This window comes from Pseudophryne corroboree, chromosome 8 (genome assembly GCF_028390025.1).
Source record: "Pseudophryne corroboree isolate aPseCor3 chromosome 8, aPseCor3.hap2, whole genome shotgun sequence".
Taxonomy (NCBI): domain Eukaryota; kingdom Metazoa; phylum Chordata; class Amphibia; order Anura; family Myobatrachidae; genus Pseudophryne; species Pseudophryne corroboree.
In genome coordinates, this window is record NC_086451.1 from 114,858,237 (window position 1) to 114,872,254 (window position 14,018).

A 14,018-nucleotide genomic window follows, 5' to 3' on the forward strand; every position below is an offset into this window, starting at 1 on the left:
GCAGCTGGCTTTTTATACATTTGTCCAAAACCTAACAAAATGGAGACTGTAATCTCTTTGTCCATTGGACACAGGGATGGTCATTTACAGTACAGGAGAGGTCATAGGTCAGTTTGAATAGGTGGGCGATGTCTGTTCCAGGTGCACTTGCTGATGTTCTCCTCTGGGTTCCCGCGGCATATCAATAGCACAGTACATACAGTTAATATTTGTATTCTGCTCCTGCGCATAACTATTCGCATGAGCGTGCGATCTTCTGCAAACCAACACCGGAATATTGCTCTTAAAATACCCTACAGTTGGATACCAAACACCACCTTATAACCTAGTTCTGTCCCCTCCTATCCTGTAAAGGTGAATCCCTTTGTTCTTATACCATTTAAACAAGTGTAACTCGCTGGTGTGGTGCAGGGAGACTATATGTACATTGTGCACTATTTGGATTAAATATGTAATGTGTTTCTATGGCTTTACCATGCGATTACAAACATTACCGTAATTACTCATATCACGCGCTAATACGCAGGACCACGGGAGCGACCATACGCAAATTGCAAATATGCGCACGCACGGCAGAACAAGTACGCGCACGGAGGCCATCGGTGTGTAGTTTGTATGTGACGTGTGTACTGCAATATTTTTCGACTTCGACAGTGTATAAGTCCAGTGATCCTGCCGTATAAATCCAGTGATCCTGCCAAATAATTCCAGTGATCCTGCCGTATAAGTCCAGTGATCCTGCCGTATATGTCCATTGATACTGCCGTATATGTTCAGCGGTACTGCCATATAAATACAGTGATCCTGTCATATAAATCCAGTGATCCTGCCATATAATTCCAGTGATCCTGCCGTATAATTCCATATACAGTAAGTCCATATAATTCCGTATAAGTCCAGTCCAGTGGTGTTGCCATATAAGTTCAGTGGTGCTGTCCTGTGCTGTATATTATTTACTCCAAATTAAAGGGTTATTAACATTTAATCCAAATAATTTTCACAGGGTTTGCCATGTGTGGTGTAGAGGTATGCTCTCCTGTACCGCATATTTAGTTATATAACTCCAGAAAAATAATGGAGAACAAAAATTTGGAGGATAAAATATGGAAAGATCAAGAACCACTTCCTCCTAGTGCTGAAGCTGCTGCCACTAGTCATGACATAGACGATGAAATCCCATCAACGTCGTCTGCCAAGGCCGATGCCCAATATGATAGTAGAGGGCATTTAAAATCCAAAAAGCCAAAGTTCAGTAAAAAGACCCCAAAAAATAAATTGAAATGGTCTGAGGAGAAACGTAAACTTGCCAATATGCCATTTACGACACGGAGTGGCAAGGAACGGCTAAGGCCCTGGCCTATGTTCATGACTAGTGGTTCAGCTTCACATGACGATGGAAGCCCTCATCCTCCCACTAGAAAAATTATAAGAGTTAAGCTGGAAAAAGCACAGAAAAGAACTGTGCGTTCTATGATGGTATCACAAATCCCCAAGGAGAGTCCAATTGTGTCGGCAGTTGCGATGCCTGACCTTCCCAACACTGGACGGGAAGAGGTCGCTCCTTCCGCCATTTGCACGCCCCCGTCAAGTGCTGGAGGGAGCACCCACAGTCCAGATTCTGATATTCAAATTGTAGATGTCACTGTTGAGGTACACCAGGATGAGGATATGGGTTTTGCTGGCGCTGAGGAGGAAGTTGACGATGAGGATTCTGATGGTGATGTGGTTTTTTAAATCAGGCATCGGGGGAGACACCTGTTGTCCATGGGATGTAGAAGCTTCTTGTGATGCCTGGGGAAAATACCAAAAATGCCAACTCTTTGGTGTGGAATTATTTCTCCACAAATCCGGACAACAGGTGCCAAGCTGTGTGTTGCCTCTGTCAATCTGTAATAAGTAGGGGTAAGGATGTTAACCACCTAGGAACATCCTCCCTTATACGTCACCTGCTGCGCATTCATCAGAAGTCAGTGTCAAGTTGTGAAACTTTTGGTAAGAGCGTAAGCAGTCCATTGACACCTAAATCCCTTCTTCCTCTTGCTCCTAAGCTCCTGCAAGCCACACCACAAACTCCTTCAACGTCAACTTCCTCCTCATTCAGGAATGTCAGTAGTCCTGCAGGCCATGTCACTGGCAAAACTGCGGAGTGCTCTCCTAAACAGGATTCCTCCGTAGGATTCTTGAGTGGTACGCCTGCTGTTGCTGCCGTTGCTGTTGTTGCTGCTGGGAGTCGATCGTCATCCCAGAGGGGAAGTCGGAAGACCACTTGTACTACTTCAACTAAGCAATTGACTCTCCAACAGTCCTTTGTGAGGATGATGAAATATGACAGCAGTCATCCTTTTGTAAAGCGGATAACTGAGGCCTTGACAGCTGGTGTTAGACGTGCGTCCAGTATCCACCATTAGTTCAGTGGGACTTAGAGAATTGTTTGAGGTACTGTGTCCCCGGTATCAAATCTTGTCTAGGTTCCACTTCACTAGGCAGGCATACCGAGAATGTACAGAGACGTCAGAAAAAGTGTCCTTAGTGCCCTAAAAAATGCAGTTGTACCCACTGTCCAATTAATCACGGACATGTGGACAAGTGGAACAGGGCAGACTAAGGACTATATGACTGTGACAGCCCACTGGGTAGATGTATGGCCTCCCTCAGCAACAAAAGCAGCGGCACCAGTAGCAGCAACTCGCAAATGCCAACTCGTTCCTAGGCAGGCTACGCTATGTATCACCGCTTTCCATAAGAGCCACACTGCTGACAACCTCTTACGGAAACTGAGGGACATCATTGCGCAATGGCTTACCGCAATTAGACTCTCCTGAGGATTTGTGATATCAGACAATGCCACCAATATTGTGTGTGCATTACATCTGGGCAAATTCCAGCACGTCCCATGGCCCTCATTCCGAGTCGTTCGCTCGGTATTTTTCATCGCATCGCAATGAAAATCCGCTTAGTACGCATGCGCAATATTCGCACTGCGACTGCGCCAAGTAATTTAACAATGAAGATAGTATTTTTACTCACGGCTTTTTCATCGCTCCGGCGATCGTAATGTGATTGACAGGAAATGGGTGTTACTGGGCGGAAACACGGCGTTTTATGGGCGTGTGGATGAAAACGCTACCGTTTCCGGAAAAAACGCAGGAGTGGCTGGAGAAACGGGGGAGTGTCTGAGCGAACGCTGGGTGTGTTTGTGACGTCAAACCAGGAACGACAAACACTGAACTGATCGCACAGGCAGAGTAAGGTTGAAGTTACTCAGAAACTGCAAAGTAGTTTGTAATCGCAATATTGCGAATACATCGGTCGCAATTTTAAGAAGCTAAGATACACTCCCAGTAGGCGTAGGCTTAGCGTGTGTAACTCTGCTAAATTCGCCTTGCGACCGATCAACTCGGAATGAGGGCCCATGTTTTGCACATACAATTAATTTGGTGGTGCAGAATTTTTTGAAAAATGACAGGGGTGTGCAAGAGATGCTGTCGGTGGCCCGAAAAATTGCAGGCCACTTTCAGCATTCAGCCACCGCGTGCCGAAGACTGGAGCGCCATCAAACACTTCTGAACCTGCCCTGCCATCACCTGCAGCAAGAGGTGGTAAAGAGGTGGAATTCAATACTATATGCTTCAGAGGATGGAGGAGCAGCAAAAGGCTATTCAAGCCTATACATCCACCTACGAGATAGGCAAAGGAGGGGGAATGCACCTGACTCAAGCGCAGTGGAGAATGATTTCCATCTTGTGCAAGGTTCTCCAACCCTTCGAACTTGCCACACGTGAAGTCAGTTCAGACACTGCCAGCTTGAGTCAGGTCATTCCCCTCATCAGGCTTTTGCAGAAGCAGCTGGAAAAATTGAAGAAGGAGCTAAAACGGAGCGATTCAACAAAGTATGTGGGACTTGTGGATGGAGCCCTTTATTCGCTTTGCCAGGATTCAAGGGTGGTCAATCTGTTGAAATCAGAGCACTACATTTGGCCACCGCGCTCGATCCTAGGTTTAAAGCCTACATTGTATCTCTCTTTCCGGCAGAGATTCAAAGACCTGGTGAGAAAATTGTCAACTCAAGCGGAACGTGACCCGTCAACAGCTCCTCCTTCATTTTCTCCTGCAAATGTGGCTGTGAGGAAAATGATAAGATTTCCTAGCCCACCCACTGGCGGTGATGCAGGGCAGTCAGGAGCGAGTGCTGACATCTGGTCCGGACTGAAGGACCTGCCAACGATTACTGACATGTCTACTGTCACTGCATATGATTCTGTCACCATTGAAGGAATGGTGGAGGATTATATGAGTGACAGCATCCAAGTAGGTATGTCAGACAGTCCGTACGTATACTGGCAGGAAAAAGAGGCAATTTGGATGCCCTTGCACAAACTGGCTTTATTTTACCCAAGTTGCCCCCCACCCCACAGTATGTACTCTGAAAGAGTGTTTATTGCAGCCGGTAACCTTGTCAGCGATCGGCATAGGAGGTTACTTCCACAAAATGTGGAGAAGATGATATAAATTCCTCCGAGAAGACCTTGACCAGCAATTGCCTCCAGAAAGTACACAGGGACCTATGATGGTGGATTCCAGTGGGGACGAATTAATACTCTGTGAGGAGGAGGATGTACACAGTGAAAGGGGTGAGAAATCAGAGGATGATAATGAGGTCGACATCTTGCCTCTGTAGAGCCAGTTTGTGCATGGAGAGATTGATTGCTTCTTTTTTGGTGGGGGCCCAAACTAATTTTCAGCCACAGTCGTGTGGCAGACCCTGTCGCTGAAATTATTGGTGTGTTAAAGTGTGCATGTCCTGTTTATACAACAAAAGGGTGGGTGGGAGGGCCCAAGGACAGTTCCGTCTTGCACCTCTTTTTCTTCTCTGCATCATGTGCTGTTTGGGGACTATTTTTTTTAAGTGCCATCCTGTCTGTCACTGTAGTGCCACTCCTAGATGGGCCAGGTGTTTGTGCCGCCCACTTGGGTCACTTAGCTTAGTCATCCAGCGACCTCGGTGCACCTTTTTTTTCTTTGCATTATGTGCTCTTTGGGGCCTAGTTTTTAAAACTGCCATCCTGTCTGCCACCGTAGTGCCACTCCTAGATGGACAAGGTGTTTGTGCCGCCCACTTGTGTCACTTAGCTTAGTCATCCAGCTACCTCGGTGCAACCTTTTGGCCTAAACACAATATTGTGAGATGTGAGGTGTTCAGAATAGACTGGAAATGAGTGGAAATGAATGTTGTTGAGGTCCAAAACCAAAACACAAAAGGGTGGTTTTGGCAAAACCAACCCAAAGCCAAAACAGGAGTGAGGAATTAGAACCAAAACAAAAACACAAAACACGAAAAGTGACTGCCGCACATCTCTACTTCTACCCTTATAAATCATTTTATTAATCTTGCATCACAATACAGCTTTTCCACTGTTACACAAAGCTATGTGCACAATTGTACCTACTCCAAAAAGGAATGCATTTGCTCCACCCAACTAAGGCACTTTGGCTGAAATTAGAAGCATGACATCACCGAAGACAATTTTCCAAATAGGAATTGGGATTACAACATTGGAAATTTAAATACTTAAAAAAAAATGTACAAATTATTCTACCTTGAACAAATCACATTTTCAGTTAAGATATGACTATGGGTGAGGTATCCTTGGAAATAACCCTGCGGCCTACACACAAAACTGGTTGACTATCTACACCAAAAACAGAACCTGTGAATCTCCAATTTGTGGGACTTCCGACCCCAGTCAGTGATCTACTGTACATTGTTTCTAATTCAGTCTATTTTCTTCTAAAATATATTAGGTTTATTAAAAGAGACACTAGGGGGCGCTATGTGGTTATATCATTGTGGTCAGCATTCAAAAGAAGCAGAGCGAAGTATAGATTATTTTATGTTATGCTGTAATAAAATCTACAAATCTAGATAACAAGATTAAGCACCCTAACTATTTTAGTTTAAAAACAAATGTGTAGCCAGATTATTTTAAGCAGAGCCGTAACTAGACTTTTTCGTGCCCTGTGCCAGACAAAGAATTTGCGCCCCCCTTCCCCATTTTTCCAATAGGGACATAAGGCACATGCCTCGTGGGGAAGGGGCATGACACGATTGATCCCAGAGAAAGCCCATGCTATGATGCACCTTCCCACATTTTTATAATACACACACATTTTTAGACCACTGCAAGAAAATGGATTTGGACACAAAACCTCTTTATACCACATTCATGCACTTAACTTGAGAGCTCACTGTTATTCAGTTACACTGCCCTTTATTAAATAACATATTTCAGTATACTGCCATACCCTGGATTCAAACCTATAACCTGTTGAACACCCTACTCATTGAGCTATTTGATCCTGTATAAAAACTATGAACACTATATGAAGCTACTGGTACTTTGTAAATAATTAATCAGTACTGCAATTGAGCAGATCTATGTAGTGTGCAGCCACACATCCAATCTCTTGCAGAGACACACTACATAGATCTGCTCAGCCGCAATGCTGATAATTTCTTCACAAAGTACAAGGTAAACTTCAAATAGTTAGAATTATCTAGCTTAGAATTATCTACCTTTCTATGTAAAGACAGATAGCTCAATGAATAACTTGTCTGGCTGCAATGCCACAGGCAATGGGTTCGATTCCCGGATATGTCAGCACCTTGAAATGTAATGAAGGACAGTGTGACTGAATAACAAAGAAATCTCAAGTTAAGTTCATTAATGTCATATAGGTGTTAGCAACAGAAGGGGTCAGGTTAGGAGACAGGGACGGCCAGGAGATGCTGGTCTTCAAAAAGGGGGGAAGCTGCAAGTGAAAGTAATTAAAATAGATAACTGACAAGTGCGCCCCCTACCCTGCAGCGCTATGTGCGGTGCCCCCTCCGCACACACCTAGTTACGGCCCTGATTTTAAGAGTAAAATATAAAGGGGGAACATAACCAAAACAAACATGGAATGACATAACATTGCATAATACATTATATCATCCATTATACGGTATAAACAACCGTATAATGGATGATATAATTTTTTATTTTGTTCATTCTTCTTAGACTACCCCTGTAATGAAGATGGCACTATGATAAGCATAAGCTTGTGTAGAGTGATTATGTGGGATCCTCATTTGTTCCCAGAGTTCCCTGGGATAAAAAAAAAGGAACCCCTGAGCCAAGAGAATCTGGCTTGAAGGAAAGAGCATCTGTCATAGGCAAAGTTTCATGACTGCCATTCAAACACAGCATATTGGTGATGCCACGTGAGCACAACTTGTGAGAGATCAAGACTGATCTGTGAATATGCTGTCAATGATGCCGCTAGTATTTCTTAGAGGAAAGATCCAGAATGGAGAGAGAGAAACATGATGAGAGTGGGGAGTTGATTAGCGTGAGCTCTGAGAAACATCCATGGGGTCTAATACTGCACCCCGTAGAGGCACTCTGCAAGCTGGAGACAGATGCCTTGAAGACAGTATCTATGACTCCCCCTTGGCCTTGGACCCTTGGTGGGGGCACCAGTGCCACATCCCATATTATTATTATTATCATCATTTATTTATATGGCGCCACATGGGATCCGCAGTGCCCAATAACAGAGTAAACAAATTTGCAAAACGTGAAGACAGTGACTTACAGTTCAATACAATATAGGACAAGTAGAGGGTATATAAACATAGCTGCATCAGTAAACAGCACTTATCAGGGTGGCAGAAAACCGAAGGATTTGGTGCCATCAAAAGGAGTATTGAAAAGAGATAGGTTAAGTAAGAGGCGTAAAAGCACATGAGGGAAGAGGACGCTGCTCATGAGTGCTTACATTCTAAAGGGGGTGACACAGATGGGGTAGAAAGTGAGCATGGGCCACAGAAGGCTTACGATGAGAGACAGCTGGGTTTGTTGAAGAAGTGGGTCTTGAGAGCCCGTTTGAAGTTTTGTAGAGAGGTGTTGAGTCTGAGGGGGGAGAGGTAGAGAATTCCAGAAAAAGGGAGCAGCACATGCAAAATCTTGGAGGTAGGAGTGGGAGGAGGTAATCAGAAGGCAGGAGAGGCGGCGTGCATTAGCAGAGTGAAGAGGACGGGCGGGAGTGTAAAGGGAGATAAGGTCAGAGATGTAACTGGGAGAGGAGTGGGTGAGGGCTTTGTAAGTGAGTGTGAGAAGCTTGAAATGAATTCTGAAAGGGAAGGGGAGCCAGTGAAGGGCTAGTAAGAGAGGAGAGGTGGATGTAGTGTGTTTGGTGAGGAAGATGATCCGGGCAGCAGCATTGAGGATAGACTGGAGTGGAGAGATGTATGTGTTAGGGATGCCAGACAGGAGGAGATTATAGTAGTTCAGTAGTTCAGTGAGTGGATAAGGGTCTTAGTGGCATCCTGGGTGAGAAAGGGTCTGATCCTGGAAATATTTTTGAGATGAAAATGACAGGTTTGTGATAGATGCTGAATATGTGATTTGAAGGAGAGGGAGTAGTCAAGGATTACTACAAGACAGCGCACTTGGGGGCTAGAGGAGATAGTAGTGCCATCTGTAGATAATGAAATTGTTGTAGGTGAGGTTGTACGGGAGGGCGGGAAGATGATCAGCTCATTCTTAGACATGTTAAGTTTAAGAAAGCGCTGGGACATCCAAGAAGAGATAGCAGAGAGACAGTTGGACACATGAGTGAGAAGGGCAGGAGAGAGGTCAGGGGAGGAAAGGTAGATTTGAGTATCATCAGCATAGAGATGATATTGTAAGTCAAAAGAGCTAATGAGTTCTCCTAGAAAGGATGTATAAAGAGAGAAAAGGAGAGGACCAAGAACAGAGCCTTGGGGGACACCTACAGTTAGTGGAATTAGGGGGGAGCTGGAGCCATGAGAGGAGACAGAGAAGGAATGGTCAGAGAGGTAGGAGGACAGCCAGGAGACGGCAGTATCACGCAGACCAAGGGAAGTGAAGGATTTGCAGAAGGAGAGGGTGGTCCGCAGTGTCAAAAGCAGCAGAGAGGTCAAGGACAATAAGCAAAGAGTAGTGACCCTTGGATTTAGCAGAAAGGAGGTCATTTGCAGACTTTTGTGAGAGCAGTTTCAGTGGAGTGGAGATGACGGAAGCCAAACTGGAATGAGTCAAGTAGTGAGTGGGAGGAAAGAAAGGCAGTCAGGCTGTTATAGACAATATGCTCAAGGAGTTTGGAGGCAAAAGGAAGGAGAGAGACGGGTCAATAGTTGGAGAGAGTGTGTGGATCAAGGGTAGGTTTTTTAAGAATACGCAAGATGAGTGCATGCTTGAAGGCAGAGGGGACAGTGCCTGATGAGATGGAGAGATTGAGGAGGTGGGCAAGATGGGAGCAGGCAGAGAGAGAGAGATGTAGTGGAGGAGGCGGGAGGGGATAGGGTCAGGTGGGGAGGTGGAGGGGGTGAGGAACGGATGAGGGCCATGACTTCCTCACCAGATACATGGCAGAAAGATGTCAGAGTTGGTAAGAGGGAAGGGGAGGGGTGGTAAGGAATAGGAGGTGGCTGGGTGCTGATTTTTTTGGTGGGATGTAATTTCCTGATGTATGGAGTCAATTTTGGATGTGAAGTAAGTGCCAAAGTCAAGAGCAGAGAGTAACAGGGGGAGATGAGGTGGGGGTGGGCAGAGAAGGGATTTGAGAGTGACAAAGAGGCGTTGGGGGTTGGAAGACTGGGAGGAGATGAGGTTCTTGAAGTATGACAGTTTAGCAAGGGAAAGGGCATCACTGAATGAAGAGAGCATAAGTTTGAAATGGAGGAAGTCTACCTTAGCGCATGATTTCCTCCACTGTCGCTCAGCAGTACGTGAGCATTTTTGCAAATATCTGGTGCATTTGGTGTGCCAGGATTGAGGTGTTGATCTGTGAGGGTGAATAGTGGTTGGTGGAGCGACAGAGTCAAGAGCAGAAGTAAGGGAAGCATTGTATAGGGATGTGGCTTGTTCAGGGCATGAGAGAGACAGTATAGGACAGAGAAGGGAGTCGAGTAGGGAGGATAGGGAAGTGGTGTCGATAGCCTCAATGTTGCATTTAGTGATGGTAGCCTTAGGAGGTAGAGATGGAGTGGCAGAGAGAGATAAGTTAAATGAGAGCAGGTGGTGGTCTGAGAGGGGAAATGGGGAGTTGGAGAAATATACGTTATGGTAAGAACTTACCGTTGATAACGTGATTTCTCTTATGTCCACAGGTATCCACAGTATAACATTGGTATATTGTCGAGCGACAGCGAAAATGGCACCAACACGGTCACGAGCTTTCTGGCCTCCCAGGATACATTGGGGCCTCCACTACATAGTCCCGCCCACTGACTCAGTCAGATCAGTTCTTTCCACAGCGATTTTAGGCAGGAACATCAGGCAGAGACCTGTTTAGGCGATAAGAACACACACGCACACCCTGCCATACAAGAAGGAAGAGGTTTTAGTGATTGTCTAGATCCTCAAATCAGATGCATCATGGTGGGATCCCTGTAGATACCTGTGGACATAAGAGAAATCACGTTATCAATGGTAAGTTCTTACCATAACGTATATTTCTCTGGCTGGGTCCATAGGATTATCCACAGGATAACATTGGGATTCCCAAAGCCATTTTAGTGGTGGGGACGCTCCTGATTGCACAGGAGGACCTTTCGCCCGAAGTCTGCGTCATGAGAGGCAAAAGTATCCAAGGCATAATGTCTAATGAATGTGTTTATGGAAGACCATGTGGCTGCCTTACATCTGTTCTGCTGAAGCACCCTGTTGTGCTGCCCAAGAAGGACCTACCTTACGTGTAGAGTGTGCAGAGACATTAGCCGGAATAGGGAGATCTGCATGAGATTAAGCTTCTGATATTACCATTCGGAGCCATCTCGCCAGCGTCTGTTTACTAGCAGGCCATCCTCTTCTATGGAATCCGTAGAGGATGAAGAGAGAATCTGTTTTCCTGATGGCACTGGTACGATCTATGTAAATTCTTAAAGCTCGGACCACGTCCAGCGACTCTTCTCCCGCAGATAGTCCTGATACCTGAAAAGCTGGGACTACAATCTCTTCATTCGGGTGAAACTTTGATACCACCTTTGGAAGATAGCTAGATCTCGTTCTGAGAACTGCTCTGTCTGGAAAAAAACTTAGGAAAGGAGACTTACATGATAATGCTCCTAAATCTGACACTCCTCTGGCTGACGCCATTGCCAGTAAAAAAAGAACATTAACCGTAAGATCTGCTCTCTCAAGTGGTTCAAACAAAGGACCCTGGAGAAATTTAAGAACTAAATTTAAATCCCAGGGAGCTGCAGGAGGAACAAATGGAGGTTGAATATGTACTACTCCTTGAAAAAATGTACGTACATCCTGTAAATCAGCAATCTTCTGCTGAAACCATACAGTTAACGCTGAAACTTGGACCCTCAAGGAAGCAACTTTCAACCCTTTATCCAATCCTGCCTGAAGGAAATCCAAAATCCTAGTTACTTTAAAAGATCTCGGATTTAAATTTTTTCCAGTACACCAATGAATATAGGCTTGCCATATTCTATGATACACACGGGCCGAAGAAGGCTTTCTTGCTCTAAGCATAGTTTGGATTACTTGTTTCGAAAAACCTTTAGCCTCTAAGATAGAGGTTTCAACAGCCACACCGTCAAAGTCAGGCGATCCAGATGACTGTGACAACAAGGACCCTGCATTAGCAGATCTGGACGTTGAGGGAGCAGTATCGGTGCTTCCACAGACTTTCTCAACAGATCTGTATACCAATGCCTTCTTGGCCAAGATGGAGCTATTAGAATTATTGCTCCTTTTGCCTGTTTTATCTTTCTCACTACTCTGGGTAACAGAGATATTGGAGGGAACAGATATGCCAGCTGAAACCTCCATTCTACTGACAGTGTGTCTACCAGGACCGCTCCTGGGTCCCTTGTTCTCGATCCGTACTTCGGAACTTTGTTGTTTAGACGAGACGCCATAAGGTCTATCTCCGGTAGACCCCATCTGTTCACCAGTGTCTGAAACACTTCTGGGTGTAGTGCCCATTCGGTTTCCTGAATGGTGTGCCGACTGAGAAAATCCGCTTCCCAATTTAGTACACCCGGGACAAATACTGCTGACAATGCTGGAAGATGGAGTTCTGCCCATTTTAGAATGGGAGTTACTTCCTCCATCAGACTCTTGCTGTGAGTTCCTCCTTGATGATTGAGGTATGCTACTGCCATCGCATTATCTGAGCGGATCTGGACTGGTCTTCCTTGTAGATTGTCCTTTGCCTGAACTAAAGCCAAGTAAACGGCCCTTATCTCCAACAGATTTATCGGCAGGCGACTTTCCCTTGCGGTCCATTTTCCCTGGAACCATAGGCTTCCGAGTACCGCCCCCCAGCCTTGCAGGCTGGCATCTGTTGTCAGTGTCAGGAATCGACTCACCAAGCCGACATCCGTCCGCCGCTGCGGACTCCGTCCTGGCTCCCTGCGGTCACCTGTCATCTGTGTCTCTGCCATGGGACGCCATCACGGGCCTGGGAACACTCCTGTGACAGCGGGCGTGTAGCGCGCCGCGTTCCCGCTAGGCCGCGGCATGGGCGCCGCCATGACAGTCTACAAACAGCCAGCATACAGCGGCCAATCCGGTGCTTGGCCGCACCCACTTTCCCTCACTCACCCAATCCCTGTGCACCAAGGGGTATATAAGAGACTGCAGGATCAGTCTGCAGGCATCCTGGACTTTGTGTCACTCCTGCGACCCATGTGTAAGGATCTGTTCCGTTACTCCTGTGTTCCTGGCTCTCTGGCTAAAGACCTGTACTCCTGGTTATCTGCACAAGCTCCGTGGAACTTCAAGGCCCAGCAATACCTGCAAACAGGCTTCACACTCATCACCACCTTGTGTGCTTCAGCCTGCAGTTGAGACTGACTCCAGGTGTGTCTCATTCCAAACACCTGTGATACAGCTTGCTGCTGCCAGTGCTTCAATACCTGCACTGTGAAGTCAGACTCCTGCCTCTGCTACCAGGTTTGCCATTTAACACCTTGCTGCCTAAAGTTTCCTGTTTTATATCTGCACTGGTTTCCAAACCAGAACCACTTTACAAGCACCCGTTCTTCTGTTTATTACATTTCCGGTTATTATTTCTACAGTCATCTGCCATCCAGTTGCCATAGACTTTTCAGCTATTACGCTGTGTGATTGACATTTTACATCTGTGATTATTATTTCTGCTGCCATTTCTGTTATTATCATCTGCAAATAAATATCATTGCGCTGATGCGCTGAAACAACATCCAGCCTCCTCGTTTCCTCCCTTATACCTCCACTGACCCACTAGCGCCCCCTCTGGGGACACAGACAAGTCCAGACCTGACAGTAAGTCCAGGATCGATGGACTCAGATGGTGGACGGAGTGTGGGGTCAGAGGCCTTGCAAAACCTGGTCTCCCGTCTGGATGGTCAAGAGGCTGCGCAGCAGCAGATGTTTCAATTTCTGCAAGGGATGTCCTCCCGGATAGATACACTACAGCAATCCCTGCCTAGTGTCCTCACTCCTGTTGTTCCTGTTACTCCAGCACCTGCCAGTGCCGTGAGTTCCTCTATGCCGACTGCATCAGCTCCAGTGTCACGTCTGCACCTGCCCGTGCCGAGCAAGTATGATGGCAGTCCAAAGTTATGTCGCGGGTTTCTCAACCAATGTGAAATCCAGTTTGAGTTGTTGCCACATAATTTCCCCACGCCAAGATCCAAGGTTGCCTACATCATCTCCTTACTTTCTGGATCTGCTCTGAATTGGGTGTCTCCTCTGTGGGAACGTGCTGACCCTTTGATTAACAACTACACAGACTTCGTGTCAACTTTCAGACGGATCTTTGACGAGCCTGGTCGTGCAACATCAGCTTCCGCTGACCTGATTCAACTCTGCCAAGGTACCCGTAGTATGGGACAATATGTTATTCTGTTCCAGACGTTGGCCGCTGAGGTTCAGTGGAATAATCAGGCCCTGGTAGCAGCTTTCTGGCATGGACTTTCTGACCGGATCAAGGATGAACTGGCGACCCGCGAC